Source organism: Pelodiscus sinensis, chromosome 7, assembly GCF_049634645.1.
Source record: "Pelodiscus sinensis isolate JC-2024 chromosome 7, ASM4963464v1, whole genome shotgun sequence".
Lineage (NCBI taxonomy): Eukaryota > Metazoa > Chordata > Testudines > Trionychidae > Pelodiscus > Pelodiscus sinensis.
The window spans coordinates 27338253-27359806 of record NC_134717.1 but is presented as its reverse complement, the minus strand read 5'-3'; the positions used below and the strand labels follow the sequence as shown (position 1 = coordinate 27359806).

The window sequence follows — 21554 nt, the reverse complement described above, 5'->3', positions numbered from 1 at the left end:
CTTATCGGTAAGGTATTCCAGGGTGCACCAGTCTACTTTCACCTCTGAACTAGTGCCTCATACTGCAGCCTATGGAGATTTTGGATAGATATTGACCCAATGGAAATGACCCTGTCTACACTGTCCTCTTGGGTGCTGACACTGAACATGATCCTGGAGTGAGGCAAGAATATGAAGTCACTGTTCACAGCCTCTCTAGGTAATGCAAGTAAAACAGTTTGGCAAAATATAAGGGGCTGACATATCTGCACGATTGGGGAATGGCACATGCTTTGACCTCCTCAGAAATTTTAGAATCTTATCCTGATCTCACATTGGTATAGATCAGGAGTAATTCTACTGAGTTTTTACAGCAAAATGACTTCAGAATCAATCCATATTTATCCATAAGAACATAACAAAATAAGAACATACGAATGGCCATACTGGAAAGGTCCATCTAGCCCAGTATCCTGTCTTCCAACAGTGGCCAATGCCAGATGCCCCAGAGGGAGTGAACAGACCAGGTAATCATCAAGTAATCCCTCCCCTGTCATCCATTTCCAGCCACTGACAAACAGAGGCTAGGGACACCATTCCTACTAATTCTGGCTAATAGGCACTGATGTACCTAACCTCCATGAATATATCTAGTTCTCTTTTGAACCCTGTTAAAGTCCTGGTCTTCACAACATCCTCTGGCAAGGAGTTCCACAAGTTGACCATGTGCTGCATGAAGAAAAACGTCCTTTTGTTTGTTTTAAACCTGCTGCCTATTAATTTCATTTGGGGACCTCTAGTTCTTATGTTATGGGAACAAGTAAATAACTTTTCCTTATTCACTTTCTCCATATCTGTCATGATTTTATAGATCTCTATCATATCCCCCCTTAGTCTCCTGTTTTCTAAGCTGAAAAGTTCCAGTCTTTTTAATCTCTCCTCATATGGCACCCATTCCAACCCCCCTAATCATTTGTGTTGCCCTTTTCTGAACCTTTTCCAATTCCAATATATCCTTTTTGAGATGAGGTGACCACATCTGTACACAGTATTCAAGATGTGGGCGTACCATCACACAACGAGTATTAATGTCACATGAGCTAGAACCAGAATACGCCATTTCTCCTCATAGGTCCAATCTGTGGGTTTCAATTCTTGTTGTACATGTTAGGAATACCTGGTTCAAAATAATTAAAGCCGAAACCAATGTGCTGATTGAATAAATAGGTGGGACTGTGTAAATAAATCTTGCAGCATTCATTGAATGTATAGTAACTCAGCTAAATCATATAATGCTAAAATGTCTTTCTGTATAGCTCACTGGTTTATCACCTCCTCCCCCCCTTATTACTTTTCTCTCACAGCTGCTAGTTAATAGAAAGCAGCAATATGATTGTTTCCTACTTTTTGACTTATTGTGTGTGTGTGTATTTGTAGACTCAGGATATTATGCTGGGGATCTATGGATTGTTTTATTCAGTTTATTTGAAAGCAGAGCAGGAAACACATTTAACTCTAGTCAGCATGGGAATAGGTCACATAACACATGCAGCCATGAACCTTTCATAACAAATAAATATAGGCAGGTGTGAAAGAAAATGAAGTCCATATGTTTAAAATGAATTGGGCAGGTAGAATTTTACTAACATGGCATAAACGTAATGTGTTTCTACTTTTGCCTGAACATATCATCAAATTATGAGCATGCAGAAACAGAAGCTTTTGTACAAACATAATGTTTTCATACAACACTTTTAAATTATCTTTCCATTTGATTTTCAATTATATAGAAGCATGCATGGATACAAGTGTACAGAAAATTCAATCGGATTTGTGTATACATTTCTGAGAGCAGAATTTTGATCATTATCATTACCATCTCCAGTTTATAAAATGCAAAAAGATCGCAAACACATTACAAATAGAGGAATCACTTCACTCCTTCGTGAAATGCAGTCACAGTTCCATACCTTTTGAAATTCCATGCCTTTTGAACAGCATACCAGGACAATACAGAACAGTTAAAGACCGGAAGTAAATACTGTGTCCACTTGAAATCCAAATTGTCTCTCAACGTTACTCTTCCATTACTTCTTTTTTTCCAATATGGAAAGAATAATGGCAGATGCTTATCTGGATATCTGATTATGTAGTGCACTTCTGAACTTTTTGTCATATCTGAATGGATACATTTTACTTCTATTTTGGGGTCAATAGCTCATTGTGGGGTTGGAAGACACAGCTCGGGCATGATTCGCTATAGGTGCATATTAAGACAATGTTAAGGGCAAAGTCTGCCGTCCTCATTCATGTTGAAAACAACCTTAACTCTCCACAAGTCCTTCTGCTGAAACCACCAAGACTGCTTACCAGAGAGGGGGTGAAAGAGATACGCTTTCAAGCTACATAGAGATTGTTTGAAACCTGTGGAATGAAAATGACATAAAAATGTTGATTTTTTCATGGTTTTCCCCTTCCTTCATTTTCTGACCAGCACTGATACCTGTTTAGTAAGGCACTATTCTAGAGGAATAAAAATGGCAAAAATCAAAAGTGGTATCAAAGGGGATAGCCCATAATGACAATGTCAGAGAAAGGCTACAGAAGTGAGCCAGCATTGGTCCTCGTTGTGGATGTATTGGGCAACAGAAGAAGCCGCAATCCCCCTGGCACCTGCACCTTCCTGGTGCCTCCTTTCCTCACTGCCCCTGCCCTCCTTGCCCTCTTTCTCCCTGGTGCCCAAAAAACTGACATAAGGGATACCAGAGAGAGGCAAAAATGGCTCCTTTATAAAACATACGTGCTTCCCAGAACAAAGGGAACAGCCCCTTGCCTGGCTATGAGACCTGAGCAGGCAGGGAAAAGGCCACACATGTCAGATGCAGAGCCAATGAAAGGAACAATGGCGTTGGAGCGATGATGAAAAGTATCTTCTTGTCATGAACTGATCAGCACTCTCTGTCTGATGACATAAGGGTCTTTTGTGCCCAGCGATATTTTAATCAATAAGTAGTTTGAGGCATTTTTACATTTCATCTTTATTTTGCCGTCCTACGGCATCTTAACAACAAACAGCTTTATTTGGGCATAAGCTTATTTTTGATTGCTGAAAACGGAAAAAAATCAATTTTTCGACGAAAATTTTCAACAAAAACGGACACTTTTTGCTAAAATTTCTCTTTTTTCTATAAGGACATTTTGCACACAGAAAATATTATTATGGAATGTTGTGACCAGCTTTAGCCAACATCCTGTTTTCATCAGTGGTCTTCAGATAAGAGAAAGTCAGCACTGACACCTCCTCTGTGTGAAGCAGGGGATGGCCGAAATAAGTCTGCTTTGGCCAAATACAGGCTGAGCCTCTGAAATACAGGTCTCTTTGGTCCAGCAACATCTGAGGTCTGACACAACCACAGATCTTGCTGGACAAGAGAGCCCCAATGGCTGGAATCCGGGGCTAGCTAGGAGTCTGATGATATTGGGACTGGCCAGGGCTGGGAGTGCAACTGGGCGGGTGGCAGGAGGGCTGGCAGCAAGGGAACCAGTGGTCATGAGCTCCAGTCAGGACTGGAAATGCAGGGCCAATGGCCAATAAGAGAGCCCAGGAAAGGGGGCCAGTGGCCAGCAGAACAGCATTGATCTCTCTTGGTTCAGCAAACTCCCTGGTTTGGGACCAGGTCCTGAGGGTGCTAGACCAGGGAGGTCCAACCTGTACTGAGCAAGTGGCCAGAGAACAACCATCTTGGGCATCCTCAAAGAATTTTGGCTTCAGTTGCACCTCTGTATATTACAGTTATTTGTAAGGACAAAACCCACCCCTTCCTTGTATTCCATTCACAGGGCCTAAAGAAATGAACAACACTGCCAGAGACAGAAAATCTGCTGGGAAGGTGATTGTAACAGCAGAATCACAAAATCCCTCCAATGTCTTATCTTCTGGACAGGACTATGCAGAAAGGGGTTTGGCCCCTGTGGTTAGGAGAGGTGAGGAATCAGCTCGTCCCTTCTGCAGCTTGTCTTGATGGGAATCTTCTAAAATCCCCAGTAGAGCTGAAAGCCGATTTCTCCTGACATAACACCTCAGGAATGTGGCACTAGAGATTCCACCTACCCTCTCCTAAGACCAGATCACTCTTGTATTAACAAGACTTGGGTATGGTAGAATTAAACTACATCCACATAATAATCAACATAACCCTATGTTAAATTACACCTACACTTCATTGCCACTGTATTTAATTGAAAAAGTCACTTATTTTTCAGTGACTTATTGTTACTGTGCCAAATGACCAATACACAGACAAATGGATGTATTATTACAATTCTCAAACACATTATTCCAGTGGTACCAAAACATGCACATTATTCTTGCAAACTCAGTCGGTGTAGACCAAATCTTGCCACCAAACCTCATGTGCAACTTTACTCTCAGTTTGGCAGGTCACAGTATGATGGCGGCCAAAAGTGTGGCTGAAGGACAGGAAGCCGTAGCACATGCACATGTAAAATGTAAAAGCACTTTTTCTAATTCCAAGGAAATTCCAGACCTGGCTATAGTGTAAGATTTGTTTTTGCTAGGTGGAGGGGAGTTGATTTCTAACATGGTTTCAGCATTGACTGTTGCATGTGTTCTTGTGTGTAAGGAAAGTGTGAGTGCAGCACCAATTCTCCTGGGCCATGGGTCTTCTCTGCTGAATGACTCTTACCTTAAGACATTTCATTGTCATGGAGAGTAGGAGAAAACGAACTTCCTACCAGAAAATCACTAGAGTAGAAAGATAGATACTGCCAGGTTGTTTTCACTGTTGCATGATATTATTGAGGAGCAAAGTGGTTAGTAAGATTCAAAGTTGAATCAGACAGTTAAGTGGCCATAGATCCACTAGCATGGGTAAAAATTACAAGGCTTATCAGTCTTCATGCTTCAGGGTGCACTGTGCTCACCAGCTGGGCTTAGGAACAAATTCCCTGTCCGTGGCCACAAGGCAATATTTCACAGTGGATTGTTGTTACCTTTCCTGGAAGTGTCAGACATAGGCCACTGCCTAAGGCAGGTTTTTGGGCTTGATGGACCTTTGGTCTGATCTTGTGTGGCAGTTTGTGTATGAATAAAAAATTCATGGATTTGTGGAGCCTAACATTTGGTCATCAGCAGGAAGGAGGAATGACCTTGTAGTTTAACAAATTGCATGTGACATTTCAGGGTTGCACATCACGTGTACCCAATTCAAAGAGTTCACAATCCTGGAGGTACACTATGGGCTAAATTCAGTGCTCAGCTGTTCCAGTACAATGCCAATGCACTCAAAATACCTTGTGAAAAATAATAGTCTGATATTCACAGTAAGTTTCCTGGAAGTTACTCAGTTCTGAAATCAAAATATGTAAGTATTATTGTCCAGCAGAAAGCTCATGTTCTGAATTCTGGCTACAGACAGACACCAGAGAGACACCTTACCTGACACACATCTACTCAGAGAGACATTTTGAAATGGTAAATAAGCATGAATGGTGATGTGCAGTGGTCTTTTTATGTCACAAACTCTATTTCTATTTGCCACCAAAATGATCATTTGTCACTATCAAAGACAACTATCAGAATAGTGTGCGTGACATACATACACATAGAGAAATTTAAAACTTGCAAGTTCAAGCTGTGTCTACAATCCAGCTGTGTTTCTCTTGGTTGTGTTTATGTCTTCAAGCTTTTTAGTCAAAGCAATATTTGAATATATTTTGCTCTGTCTAGAGATGCACAAACACGGGAAACCTTTTATTCATGGAAATTTCAAGAATCAACCATGACTGCTCGGAAAAACCACATGGCATTTTCCTGTATAGCAAATTATGCCACTTTCAGGTCCAACAAGCTCCTGGAGGACATGCCAACTTCAAGCTTGCTCTCAGGTTTGCAATGAGATTTGGACACAAAGGATCATTTAAACCCAAAACTTTTCAAACATTACCTCTTGAGCAGCCACATGATTTAATTCAGATATCCACAGGCAAAGTGACAACCCTTCTTTCAACCAGTTTGGCAAGACTCAGTGTACACTTCCTGCTCTGCCTTTATCCATTCTAATAAAGTAAAGCACCTGCTTGTGACTGCTCCAGCTTTGTACAAAACAGCTTGTTCACCATGCGTGGCATAGGAGAAGGACAGAGCACCACTGAGAGTGCCCCCAGAAAAAAAACAAACATCCTTAAGATTTGCAGTGCCAGAGATGACTTGTTGTGTGGACAAAAACAGTCAAGATACTTGCAAGAAAAACAAGGAAAAAAGCTAAAAATAGAGTTTGATGTTGTTGCATGTATCTTCCCTTTTGCTAATCTCACAGGGCTTCATAAACTTTAGAAACTCTATACATAGTGGTTGCAAAAATAAAACAAAGTGAAGAAATATGTGTTTATTTAAAAGGTGCATGAATGGGAAGTAGGGAATTCGGATTTTGATGCATGCATAATACAGGAAGAATTTATAAATAAACCATGGCATATGGGGATTACTTTAATCTTTCAATCTATAACTTCTGGTTCTTTTATTATAATATAGTACCTGGGAAATACCACATGAAGAAAATATTGTTATGAATTTTAAACTACTAGATTTGGAAGCTAATAGATGGTCTAAACTATGCCACAGTAAATCCCGTAGCACAATATATGTGTTTATGAAAGCTTCTGTGTGCCATCATTGCACAAAGGTATGACAGATACTAAACTTAAGCAGCTTATATATTCTTTTCTTTGTGTTAAGTTGTGCTAGTGACTACGGAATACTTCTGCAAACATTTTCTTGCTCTCTAATTAAGCCTCACATCTAATTTTAATACAAACACAGATATTGACATATCATCAGGAATTTCTTACTGCTTCTTTTGTCTACATTTTGATCAAATGGAGAACCACATGATATGATAGTAATATTTGGACTGACCTTGTTACATGCGTGTTAGTAGTAAAGCTTAGGAAATTTCCTTTGGGAAAGAAAGAACTATTCCAGAAAAAAATTGTTAAATATAAAATGGTTTCAGGAAAAGATTATTAACTCACAATTGCCCCACAGACATGTATAACTTTTGAGGAAGTCTGAATTCCATTGTGATTTTCATCACTTAGTCTGTACTGTTAGCAACACAGCCTGAGATCTCTCCATTAGCCTCCAGAGTGGCTACAAAGGAAATATAAAACAGATGAGGTATGTTTCCTCAGACCATGAGCTGAACCAGTCCGTGAGGTCCTGTACTCAGGGGGAACTGAGCACATGCAGCAACACTTAGATCAGTCTAAACTTACAAAGCTTTGACACCAAGAAAAATGAGTGTTATTTACACTGGCGACCATTTGGCTGACAGCATTTATAAGGTCAACCAGCTGGGCTGGAAACCTAATTTAGTATCTTCTATAGTCACATTGCATTTATTCAAGAACAAACGCCATTTTTTATTTCTTTAGAACCTCTTTATTTTCTGATATACAGTTAGACCAGAATGAAACCTGGAAACCAATAAAAAGACACCACTTCCTTTGTGATTGTGTAGCTCTATTACAGGGCTGAGATTAAGTTGGTAATTGTGGTAGCTGTTCAGATGTGAACAAAATGTGCAGTATATAAAGCAGGTGTCAGATTGCAGCATGAATCCGGCTCCAAAACTCTGAATGTAAGGTAAGGAAGAGAGAAAATGACATGAGGGAAAAGGGACAGGAACCAGAGATGTTTGCTTAAGAAATGTTTTTATTCAAAATGATAAATGTTTCAATCCCTCACTGGAAGATTTCTGATGCAATGCATGAAAGGCCCTGTTGAAAAGAAAGCAGGGTAACTTATGGTATCTCAATCAAGGTGCACTATACAGCTGCCTCATAGCAGATGTCAGAAGGGCACTGCTATGAAATACCCTCCAAAGGCATTTGAAAATGCTTGATGTGCTCATGCTTACACAGATGTCAGATGTTCAACATGCTTCCACAGAGAGAATGATGGCACACACAGGATTTCTGAAGAGAAAGGCAGAGATGATAAGGTACTTTTCCAATGTGGTGCCTGGCTAAACATAGAGACACACATTCAGCCCTCCAATTTTTGAGAATAAAGAGTGCAAGCCAGTGTTCCCTCTAATTTTTCCATGCATGTACAGAATACATTTTGCTATATGCACTGAGGCATGTGCAGATGTGCACCAGCAGTAGGAACACATGCTGCTGGCTGCTGCCAGCTGTGGGCATTCTGCTAATCAGCTGGGCAGCATTTGAATTTGTCCTGGGTGGTTGTCCAAGGGCTCAGTTTACAAGGAACGCCAGCCGGGGTAATCTTAAGGACTGGCAAAGAGGTGTGGCTTTTTCATGTCTAGGTCACTGGTCTGAATCTAGTTCGGTTCTGAAAATTGCTGCCACATGCCAATTATTCAGTGATTTTGATGAAAGAAAGTTTATGGCTTCAGGCCATATCCTATTGAACAACTTTCTACATCACAAAAGCTACTATTCCTTGGTGTTAGTCTCAGCAGAAAGGTCAAGGACTCAATTTGCATGAAATCTGATCTGCCTTTCTAGCTTGTAACCACAGTGCTTTGAGGGCAGCACTATGGAACAATGATAAGCTAATGTAAGAAAACTAAGGGTATGTCTACACTACAGTGCTAATTCGAACTCACTTAGTTCGAATTAGTTAATTTGAACTAAGCTAATTCGAACTAATGCATCTAGAACTAAATACTAGTTTGAATTAGCGTTTTGCTAATTCGAACTAGCGCGTGCACATTAAGTGGACCCTGAAGCGGGGTTAAGGATGGCCGGAAGCAGTGCCGGCAGGGCATCAGAGGAGGACTTAGAGCGTGGAGATGCTGTCTCAGGCTAGCCGAGGGCTGTGCTTAAAGGGTCCAGACCCCCACCCCGGACAGACAGTTCTCAGGGATGCCACGCTTGCAAAGCAGTCCTGGCTTGGAGTGCCCTGAGTGCCCACACTGGGCACATCACAGCACTCGGCCATCAGACCGGCTGCACTTGCCGCAGGCTGCCATCTGGGGAGAGGGGGCAATTGCGGGGGCTGCAGGAGAGGTTCCACCCCAGAAGCCCGCAGAGCCAGCCCAGTCCTCCCCATTGGGGGCTCGTGCCCCATTCCTCCCTCACCTCCTTCCACTTACCCTTCCCTAGCCCCCCTGCCTGATGTACAAAATAAAGATAACGTTTCTTCCAACATTGACTCTGTCTTTATTGAACAAAACTGGGGGAGACTGGGAAAAGGAGGTGGGAGAGGGGAAGAGAAAGGCTGGGAGAGGGAAGGGCAACTAAAATGATCAGGGGTTGGGAACAGGTCCCATATGAAGAGAGGCTAAAGAGACTGGGACTTTTCAGCTTAGAAAAGAGGAGACGGAGAGGGGACAGGATAGAGGTCTCTAAAAGCAGGAGTTGGGTGGAGACGGTGCATACAGAAAAGTTCTTCATGAGTTCCCATAAAGAAGGACTAGAGGACACCAAAGGAAAGGAATGGGTAGCAGGCTTCAAACTAGTAACAGAAAATTGTTCTTCACAAAGCAAAGAGTCAACCTGTGGAACTCCTTGTTGCAGGAGGCTGTGAAGGCTACAACTAGAACAGAGTTTAAAGGGAAGTGAGATCAAGTCATGGAGGTTGGGTCCATAGAGTGCTATTAGCCAGGGGGTAGGAGTGGTGTCCCTGCCCAAGGTTTGTGGAAGGCTGGAGAGGGATGGCACGAGACAAATCGCTCGGTCACTGTCTTTGGTCCATCCTCTCCAGGGTACCTAGGGTTGGCCGCTGTCAGCAGACAGGCTACTGGGCTAAATGGACCTTTGATCTGACCCAGTACGGCCATTGTAAGCTCAGGGCTCAGGGTCGGGGGTCTCAGTGGACCCCCTTGATTTTCATGCACACCTGCTCCTGGGTGGCCAGGCTGGCAGCTCTCCTGCCCAAGCCGGCCACTTTCCTGTGCCTAGTGCGGAGATCGTGGCTCGAGCCATGCCAGGTGCAGGGTCTGCTGGCTGGGTGCTGGCAGGCTTGCACCTGGCACGGGCACTGTAGCCAGCCCGTGCCCCTTTAGGAGGTCCGGGGCCGGGAGGGAGGCAGTAGAGTTTCCCTGGTGTTGGCCAGAGTGGCCACCAGGGAAACCTGGGGAGGGCTAGCCTCCCACTAGTTCGAATTAAGGGGCTACACACCCCTTAATTCGAACTAGTAAATTCGAACTAGGCTTAATCCTCGTGGAATGAGGATTACCTAGTTCGAACTAAGCACTAGTGTAGCGCCTATGAAAGTTAGTTCGAACTAACGTCCGTTAGTTCGAATTAACTTTGTAGTGTAGACATACCCTAAGGGTCTAGACAGCAGGGGTATTTCGGGATACTGGAGGTATCCCGAAATAGCTACCCCACGTCTTTTAAACATCACCATTATTCTGAAATATTTTTTGAAATAACGGGTGTGCTATTTCGGCATCCCTGTAACTCTTGTTCCACGAGGGTTAAGGGATGTCTCAAAATAGCACATTATTTCGATATTTGGCACCGGGTAGACGTGCCAAATTTTGAAATAAACTATTTCTAAATAAGATATGCAATTTGCATAGACAAATTGCATATCTTATTTGGAGTTTAGGATGCTGTGCAGATGCATCTTAATACTGCTTCTAAACTTGTGTAAGTAACTGGGACAAACCCTAGTCATTTGCAGGCAGAATTGAACCTGGGATCTCTCGAGTGTATGAGCCTCTACTGCATCAACTAAATGCCAATTGCCTCATAGGAAAGGCTGTAGAGATGACTCATTAGTCTCTTTGTAATGGAGTCAGTGCCTAGGAGGTATGTTGTTGTACATGCCACACCTGTATATGAGGACAGATTCTTAAATCTCCAGAACAACCCTTATCCATGATGTTCAAAAAATGCACTGAACATTAAAAGAGAGAGAGAGCACATATAGCTCTGTGCCTCAAGCAGAAAATTCACCAAAATATGAAGCTGGGCTGATCACTTAAACAGAAATTTGTATCTCTTGACTTCAAAATACTTTACAAAGGTGGATAAGTATCATTACCCTCATTTTATAGCTTAGGAAACTGAGGAAGAAGGAGTTTTTAGTGACTTGTCCTTGACCAGACAATGAATCAATGAAACAGCTGGGCAGAAAGTTACACTCCCAATAAGATTCACAATACAATATTTCTTTTGGGAAAGACTATATATTATATATATATATAGTCTTTCCCAAAAGACATATTGTAAATATATATAGAGAGAAATATAGAAATATATAAATAAAATAAAGAATATATATAAAGAAAACCAAATTGACTTGGATATGTTCTTGGATATGTTCTCCTTGGCATATTTTCCGTTCGCATTGGCATATATGTTCATATTTCTCTTACAGCAGCAATGATATCAATGTTAAGAAGTTCAATCTATTCATGTGGTATATTTAGAACTCAATATCTTTCATAGGAGTTATGAGCCCTTTTAAGAGGGGAATGGATTCCTCCTGTGATCACAAAGGGAACCCAAAAGTGCCACATACAAGCACTGACAGAAAAAAAAAGAACTGCTATGTTGCATGCTTGGACAGCAAGCTGAATGTGGTTGACACAGGGAAAAAAATCTGAGCACATCTCTATTGTGACTCACATAGCCAAAGGGGTGCCCTGACAGACACTGACATGGATTAGCATTCATGTTTTATATCCAGGAGGGTTTTCTGGAAGGAAATCCCTCCACCCCTGCCCAGGGCACAAGCTGAACAACAGCTAGGTTCATGAACTGAAAATTTAAGATTATCCAGCCCTGACTCCACCCACAGCCTGGGATTTCCTGTTGATTTCATAACACTGGAAATATCAAATAAGCATAAATGACAGGCTGTAACCCAGATGACGGAAGCCAAATCCCAAGCTGCAGGCAGGTAAAACAGAAAGTTTTAGGGTGACTGTGGCAAAAAAACTGGTACAGACTCTTGAGCACCTAAGTAGAACAAAATATTGCCATGAAAGTCAGATACTGTACAGGAAATAATTATCACTCCACCAAATGGAATGCTGAACAGGGGAAAAATCAATCACAAACAGCTGTATTCTGTTTTACAGAAATGTGGAGCACAAAAGCCCTGGGAGCCATTGTTCATTCAGTTGCCCAACAGACTAAACCCTGTTATAGTCTTCCCTGGCTCCAACCTAGTCTCTCTGCTAGCTGCCAGCAAGTCACACAAAGTAATTAAGAATGGAACCCTGAGAAATATAAAATCTCCTTTAGCCTAGTTGAAAAAAATGCATATAAAAAGAATTAAGATTTTGTCCAACAATTACCTAGAGCTTTCTGCACAGCTTTCTACTTTCTATACTTGGAACAGACATGGCTGAAACTTTTGGCTCCTAGAAAGCACAAATAAGCTGTAAAAAGAAGCCAAACCATGTAACCTAACTGTGCTGAAAAAGAGAAGGATCATAAATGCCTGGCAGAGAGTAAAGATTTCCATACTCCATTGTGTAATATCTTTTTGGGCATGTCTCTCCTAGCCCTTCCCATATGGGCAGATTCTCTATTTACACTAACACCTCTTCTTTTATGCCACTCAGGACTTTTGGGGACTTCAAGGCTATCCCAGCTTAGTGCAATGAAAATCTGGCCCATAAAATTTGCTTTTGCAAAACAATAAATGACTGGACTGACACTGCAGAGACAGATTCTGAGTTCCTCAAGAGTATCTATCATTCCCCCAAAGTGCTATATTCTTCAGCAGTGCTTTCAGAAATGTCTGCATAGCACATTTGTAGGAATAGATGAATATCTGTATATTCTCCTAACAGAAGAGTTTTCTAATTTATCCACCGCAAGCATGGAGAAACCTGTGCCCACAAATGTTATGCTCAAAACAACTGAGACTGCTGTGCACATTTGCCTGGCTTAAATAAAAGCAATCTATTCTGCAGAGCTTCTCTACAGTGCCATAAGGAAGCTGGAAGGCTCAGCATCCCAAGAGAGGCCAAGAATGGAGAGTCATCCCAGCACCCAAAATGAAGCAACCATCAAGCAGAAATCTGTAAGCCTTCTAAGTTAAAAGGAGGAAGCTGTGGGGACGCTAACACACATTGAGGATGATCAATAATTAACATTCTCAAAAATCTCTTAAAATCATTCAAAATACCAGGCCCCATAAGATTTGTGCAGCCAGCAGCAATTGCAGCAGCTCTGCTTTACTGGGTAGCATTAGCGTCTGGAATCAGATTCCAAACACTAATAACAACAACCATAGACTGCATTTTAGTCAGTAACAAATTAATCCTTAAAATATTCCTGGGAGGGAGGCATTTTTGTCCCTTTTTTCCAGATGAGGACACCATGCCCTGGTCTACAGTAGGGATTTATTTCAAACTAACTCCCCTTAGATCAAATTTATAAGCGGAGCATACACACTATCAAGCCCGTTATTTCAGAATAACAGACCACTTATTTCATAATCTGTACAATTGCTTTTCTCAGGGAATAATGCTAATTTTGAAATAGTTATTTCGAAATAGCGGTCGTATGGATGGTGTGATGCCGCTATTTCAAAATAACTACTCCCCAGAGTAATTTGAACTAATTACTCCACAGTGCTTCCTGAGGCTCTCATTTGAGGTAGCTCATCCATATTAATGACGCCTGCCTTGGACTAATTTTGAGGCTCCCCAATAGTGGGGACATACTATTTCAATTTTGTAAAATAAGGAGTTATAAAGTCGAATTTAGTTATTCCTGCTAAAGAGGAAAATCTTGTCAGAGTTTAGGTACTGTACTGAAGGGTGTTTTAGAGAAAGACAAGATGGAGAGTAGGGATTGGAATTTAGAAGTTTTCTAGCTCAGATCACTAGACCACATGTCATTCTCATTAAATTTTGCTTTCAGTCAAGAGCAATGAGCTATAGAAGAACTGCATTTTTCATGAAGCACATGCTTTGCTGATGGTTACCTTCTGATAGTGGACTATTGAGACTGTGAAATTCCCCCATAAAGTAAATTTCTTTTTGACTTTTTGTGTTGCCACAATAAGCTTATTAGCCTGTTTCTCTCTCTCTCTCTCTCTCTCTATACACAGTTTCATATATAATTTAGGAAACTGTGCATAGCCATAAAGCAGCTTTAATGTAGTCTGAAATACTCACTTAAGTTACATATTAAGATTCATGATATGAAGGCGTCTGTGCTGGGTCTGAAAAGGTTTTGGGGAACTTTTTAAGCTAAGTTTGTTAGGGTATGTGTACACTAGCCCCCTAGTTCGAACTAAGGAGGCTAATGTAGGCTTTCGAAGTTGCAAATGAAGCCCGGGATTTAAATATTTCGGGCTTTATTTGCATGTTCCTGTCTGATCGCCATTTTGAAATTCCACTAGCCCGAAGTAACTGCCCATGGCCACACGCGGCAGTGAAACGGCAATTCAAACTAAGTCCTTAGTTCAACTTAACTGTTACTCCTCCTAGAATGAGGTGTAACAGTTAATTCAAACTAAGGACTTAGTTGCCGCAGAGAGTTACTTCGGGCTAGTGGAATTTCAAAATGGCAACCGGACGGGAACATGCAAATAAAGCCCGGGATATTTAAATCCCAGACTTCATTTGCAACTTCGAATGCCTACATTAGCCTCCCTAGTTTGAACTAGGGGCTAGGGTAGACATACCCTTATGTTGTTAAACTTTGTGCTGTTAAAACAGTAATCTGCTGAGACTGGCTTTGTGGAAACCTCATCAAAGTTTAAATAAACAAGTATTTAAACAATGTTAGAAATTGGGGTGATGCCTGAAAGATTACCCTGGACTTCAGCATTTACTCTGGTAATATTTTTTCTCCATGAATAGGCAGGGGGCAAATGGAATTTATTGTAGCTTCTGCTGCTATTTAATTTATACCACCTACAATTTGTGTACATATCTAAACTCCACTAAATCATTTTTTTTGCTGTTACCCCTTCTCCCTTACCCCTGTCCTTTTGTCTTAGTTCATCCAACAATTATATCCTGACTTTTAGATGTTAAGTTCTTTGGGCCAAAGACTGCCATTTACTCTTGGCTGAGGTCTCTAGATGCTGCTATAATAAAGAAAACAACACCAATGACAACATCAATAAAATTAGACAATTAATCCTGGGACCAAGTGAGCCTAAAAAAGTTCAGCTCCTAAATCAGCCTTCATTACAAGTCAAGGGGGGTTGGGCTCCTAACTCAGATTTTTTAAAAATTCCAGGCTCAATAAATAATAAACAGATGTTAAAAAAAAAAAAAAAAAAAAAGAGAGAGAGACTGTTTTCAAGACTATCTTTGGCTTCAGCATTAGATCTTTTGGGACAATTTTTCCTGGAAGAGTTTTCCGTTGGAAATTGTAGTTTTGTCAAAGTCTAAATGTTTTGCAGCCATGTTTTGATTTCAATGAAATCTGAAACAGGAAAAAGTCAAGACAAATAATTGTCACTTTGTTGTTTGGATTCTTTCCATTTTGACTTTTCTATTATATTAAAATATTATTCAGATATATTGAATTATATCAAACACACATGCCATACATGTAAAGTGTATGTATTATATTTTAATATGTTATGACATTATCAACATGAAATGTTTTGATAGTGCTGGAGAAAAAGTAACTTTTGTTTTGAAGGAACTCTGGACTTTTCATTCTAATTGAGAAGTAAAGCAAAATTTTTAAATATCGGAATTTTGGTTTCCAGCAAACTCTGTATAGTATTTATTCTGTGCTAAATTCCCCATCCAATTTATCTTTAATAATATGGACACCATAATTTTACCCAAGAGCCCTCTTCATCCATTTTAGCTAGTCTCAAACACACCAACCAAAGCATTAAATTTATAATCCTCAGTAATATCTTGTTTTGGAGGTAAACATAACTTACATATGTGAATAAGACACATTAATGCTCATGATTTTCAAATATGCTAATGGTATATTTTTCAAAAATAATTATAACCTTGCCCATTGTGTGAAAGCAAAAAATACACAACCCACCGTATTTACATTATCCATCTTCATAGTTCAAATTCCACAATAGTTCCCACAATTGCAACTTAGTAAGTATTTCCTAAGCACCGCTAAGCAGTTTGTGGGATGCATGCCTGTGTGTGTGGTCATGGGGAGAGTCTGCTTTGAATGAGAAGGTAGATTTCCCCCAAGACATATATGAATTGATTGTTTATAAAGAAGAAATATTTGAGAGACTCTATCTGCTCACATATTCCATTGAACAGGAGTCAGAGGAAAGTAAAAGTTCTCAGATATTCACTGCATAATTCTTTTTTTCTTTAAAAATGCATTCCCATTTATTGTTGGCAGATTCTCCTTGTGCTTTTTGTAGCCCAGTCTCTGTCCCCATCCCCGATTGGAAGATAACAATATTCTCTTAATTTGAAGGACCTCAGTCACCTTAACATCCAAGATGTGCTCGAGATGGTCTATAAAGCCCTTCTAATTCCCAAAGCCCTATGAGGATAACATGAGAATAAATGATATATGCTTGTTTTTCTCACACTCAGCCTTTAATGGAATTGTGAACTTGATGTAACTTTAGAAAAATCAATAGTGGAAAATTGATTATTAAAAACAAAAAATTTTCAGAGAGCTACAGTTTCATACAACAAATTCACATGACAACTTACATAAAAATATATCATTATATTTGTAATTTGAGCATGTGGAGTTATGTATTCATAGTGATAAGAATATAAACCCAATAATATGGCTTTTTTAAGGTGTCTTAATTTCACTTATGCACCATTCCTATTCTGGTTTTCATATATGTGCAGGAGTCCATTCAAATGGAGCTCATTAAGAAGGTTTGGGAGCTGTAATATGTTGAATAATACTATTTACATATTTCAAGTTGCAGAATTATTCATAGATTCCAACAGAATATGAGAGAAATCATTGCTGGCATATGAAAATACACTCCATTAGGAGTCTGTTTTTAACGTATATGTAGTATACATTAAGGCACATATTTTAAAGAAGATCTGATGTGAAGAACAGGTTATTACATGAAAAAATTGTACAATTAATTCAAGTGGTAATACAATAAGATAGATTCCTTGTTTTATGATGCTATAAAAAGGCAAAGAAAATACTCTTAAGGAAATGTATAAAAATTCAGATTTTTAAAAAAATTGTCGTTTTAATCCAGTGCTGAAGTAATTGGGTTTTAAGAGAAAAAAAGAGTAAAATTTTAGTCTTGGATTATATATTCACATTGCTCATTGAAGTCAGCTGAAAGCCTGCATGTGTCTGAGCCTGGATGAAAGGATGGCTAATAATTTTAAGTTTTGCCATAGAACAGCAAATCAATGAGATTGAGTGTACCACCACCACACAGAAACACAATTAATGCAAGTCATCACTGTATATATTAAAGAGACCCTTTAAAAGTCAGATTATAATATTGTAGAAGGCTGTATTTATGAACTCTGACAGTGTTGTAAAAAATCTATGTCCAGCTAGAATTTCATGGCTTTGTGTCGCAGAGCCATGCTTAGAATGTCACAGCAGTAGAAAGGTGATCTCAAAACCTCCTCTTCCAAAAGTGAAAATCCCTAACACTTGAAAACATTCTGTAGCTCTAACAATACCATCATCTCTGAAACCCAGTTAAGTAATTCTGAATCCATCCATGTACTCATACATACGCCAACCAGTCTGCTATGGGGATGCCAATCAGCGGCTCTTTGACATTTAATGTGTGGCTTGCGAAGTCCTTCATGAACCACCATTCTCCGCCAATCAGATTTGTGGGAGGGGGAGAGTTGGGGCTTCTGCCCTGCAGCAGGCTGGTGGCTAGGGGCCTCTACTAGAGATGACTTGTCCTTGCTGAATGTAAGGGGACCCAATTTAAAGGTTCACCCTCCCAAGTGCTTTAGACATGCCTCCCTCCTTTTACCATTAGCAACCCCTCCCTGCAGCTGCTAGCTGTTTGCTGCTGCCTCTCCCCATGGCTGCAGCTCCCAACTTGCTGGCTCCAGTGGCTGCCATGCAGGGAAGGGGCTAGAAAGAAACACGTGCCTCAACAGGGCCAGCAAACCCTGGTAAAATCTGGAGAGGCAAATGCATGCAATGCCATGTGATCCCACCACGTGTCACTTCTGCCTTCTGTTCAATGGGGAGGGGTGTCTTGGGGGGCTGAAGTCCTGAGCCCTAACTTTCAAACTTTTGAAGGTTGTCATATGTGGCTCAGAGGGTCAGTAAGTATGGGCATCTTTCAATTCCATCATCATTCAAACATATAAGGACTTTTAAAAAGTGCGCTACACACCAAACAGAATTTGACAATAGCTTTGGCGTTGTTAAGATTTAATGCATTAATAGTACACCCATGAGATTTTATAAGTGTTGAGCACTTATTGATCCATTATAATGGCTCTCAATAACCCCTGAAATTTTACTGTATTATAGAGTACTTAAGGACTCTTCAATATATGTGTTAATCACAAAATAAATACTAAAATTGCCTGGAATAATCAGCATGAAAATTCTCAGTGAAAAATATTAGTGCAGAAAAGAAGTTATTGAAAATGCAACCTTTAAAAAGAATGTCAGTTACTTGAAGAAACGTGACTATATTATATATTAAAGATTTCTCAAGTCTTCATGCAGAGCATATGTTTGGGTCAGTGAACAGTTATAATGAATAGGAATAACTATTTGGCAGATATACATACAACTAACAATTAGAAATGACCAAAAGTGTAATATGTTTTTGAAATCAGGTTCTAGCACCAAAAAAAACAACAACAACAACAACAAAAAAAACCACTTTCTGAGGAGGGTACTTACATAATTTCTCTTCATATCTTAAACTGGCTCCATGATTCCTGCTCATCCTTGCTGGCCAGAAATACTTAGGAAGTAGATTTACTCAGTGGAATATATGAGGGCCTTGTCCTTCGTTGGCACTATTATGGGGATGCTGATGAAAGATAGGGAGTGAAAAGGAAGATGGAGAATGAGTAACATGAAAGGAACAAGAAGCACCCCAATATTCCAAATAAATAATTCCTATCTTGACTTTCCAAGTCTGAAACTTTTTCAAAGCCCACCGAAGTCAACAAGAGCTGTTAACTTAAATGGCTTTTGGCCTAGACCTATGGCAAGCAAACTGAAAACAGAAGAGGGACAGGTATTCTATTTTACTGAGCCCTGTATGTCTCAGCTTGAGCCTTTTAAGGCATCTAGATATGATGCTTGCTGATCTCAAATAAAATGCAAGTAGTAATAAGAAATTAATAATACATAAATGCCAAGTGGCCTCTCTTCGAATTAAGAATTTCACAATGAACTTATTATAAAAGACTTATTTATCCTCTTTCTTCGATAGGCTGTAAGTCTCAGTAATTAAGAATCATTAAACACTGATTATGATGACTACTACCTGACCTTTCAATTAATAACAGTAATTTTTTTAAAAGAGAAAGAAAGAAAGAAAGAAAGAAAGAAAGAAAGAAAGAAAGAAAGAAAGAAAGAAAGAAAGAAAGAAAGAAAGAAAGAAAGAAAGAAAGAAAGAAAGAAAGAAAGAAAGAAAGAAAGAAGATAGGGATTCAGGTCAACATCAGTTGCCTGGGAAAGGATTTCTGTAGAATCAAGCTAAAAAGTGAATGATTTGGGGTTTTTTTCTAGTCAGACAAATCCTGTTAGAGTTCTTGACCACACATTCCAAGTAGAACATTGTCAGCTGCTAAGTATTTTGTGGTTGTTTTTATCACAGTTAGTTTGTGGGCGAGTAGGTTAGAAAATGGCAGCTTGCCAATAAAGGCTGCAAAGTGAAGCAACGAGTTCATTTTATGAGAACTCAGATGCCTTCAGAGGGCCATTGAAGTGCATGAAGTCATTTTTGTTAATGAAGTTATAGATTAGCTGAGCATAAAAACATATACAATAGCTCCTAAGGCCATGTCTACATGAAAAAACTATTTTGAACTAACTCTTGATTTTACAAAATTGAAATAGCGTGTCCCCACTACAGGGAAGCCTAGAAATTAATCTGAAGCAGGCTCCATTAATGTGTACATGCTATCTCGACTTAGAGCCCAGCAAGCTCTGGGGTGTAATTAGTTTAAATTACTCTGGGGAGTAGTTATTTCGAAATAACTACCAGAGTGTCCACACTAACGCTATTTTGAAATAACTATTTTGAAATAAAAGTTATTCCCCAGAAAAGTAGGAGTACAGATTTCAGAATAAACGGCCTCTTATTTTGAAATAATGCACTTGGTAATGTGGATGCTTTGTTTATAAATTTGACCTAAGGGAGTTATTTTGAAATAAAGCCTTTATGTAGATGAGGGCTAACATAGCAGCCATAATTAAAGATAAATTAACAAAGCAGAATAGATTGGGTCTAGTTGCATACCTGTGCCACCACCCATATACTAGCTGAGAGGGGAGCAACTACCATGAAAAACTTTCTAGATCCCAGGAGCATTCTTGAGAAATTGACATTATCCTAATTCTATCTCAGGATAGATTTGGAGGGTTTGATAAGTAAATTCAGTCCTGACACGAAATGTTCACTCTTTCATGCAACATAATTTACAGTGACAGAACTGCTCTTCGAAATTCACTATGGCCAAATACTAGCAATATACAATGTTCTCAAGAGAGTTTTTCCTCAAAGAGAAATCTAGGCAGTAGCCCACTACAACAGACTATAAGCACAAAACACTAACTAGTTCTTTATATCTGCCCAGCGTTTCTCTTCTCTGATGCCTAATCCATTTGGAAAGCTGGGTCTGCATACCCTTATCTGATGGCTACAGGATCTGTCAAACAAAGTTGGATTTAAACCATTTGTGCTTCAGAAAATTTGTGTTGCACAGCTAGTAAAAGCCAACTTGTTATTCACAGCTGAAAACGTCACTGTACTATGCTGAAAGAGCTGTTACTATTTTCAAGGCATACTCTCTATAAGTTTCAAATCATACATTTGATGCAATTTCCATGTACAGAGTGGAGAGTATCCAGTCTTTGACTGGAACAGTCACCTCTCCCCCATCACTACAGTATATATGGAAGTTAGACGTCTGTGGAATCCTTCACTGATTTGAGTGTACACCAATAGTGCTGATTAATTTAAGTGGAATGTCTAAGACTTACTGATTCCCAGATTCACTGCCATTAAATGGAGACACATATTGCCTAGGGAGGTTGTGGAATCTCCATCACTGGAGATATTTAAGAATAGGTTAGACAGACAACTATCAGGCAGATGGTGCTTGGTCGTGCCATGAGGGCAGGGGACTCAATTTGATGATCTCTCAAGGTTCCTTCCAGTTCTAGTATTCTATGATTCACATGCATATGTCTGGTTAACAGGTACTACCAGGTTCTGAATACTCCAACTCAAACTAACCATGCAGTGTTGTAGCTGAAGAAGTGTTGCTGGATATAAAGAAGAGCTCTGTATAAGCATAAAAGCTTGTTTCTCTCACCAACAGAAGTTGGTCCAATAAAAGATGAAGGACTTGACTACACTACAGAGTTTTGTTAACAAAAGACAGGTTTTGTTGACAAAATAGTGAAGGTGTTTACACTGCAATGTGACTTTTGCC

General features: G+C 39.8%; 1 long non-coding RNA gene across 1 annotated transcript in view; it reads right to left on the bottom strand.

The window, feature by feature from the left end:
• Positions 1-652: 652 nt before the first annotated feature.
• LOC112546223 (uncharacterized) overlaps positions 653-21554 on the bottom strand; it is a 64394-nt gene continuing 43492 nt past the window's right edge. Inside the window, exons 2-3 of the long non-coding RNA XR_003089869.2 lie at positions 18784-18916; positions 653-2403 (exon numbers count right to left, since the gene is read on the bottom strand). This is a non-coding gene — a long non-coding RNA (uncharacterized LOC112546223). The remainder of the gene's footprint in view (positions 2404-18783; positions 18917-21554) is intronic.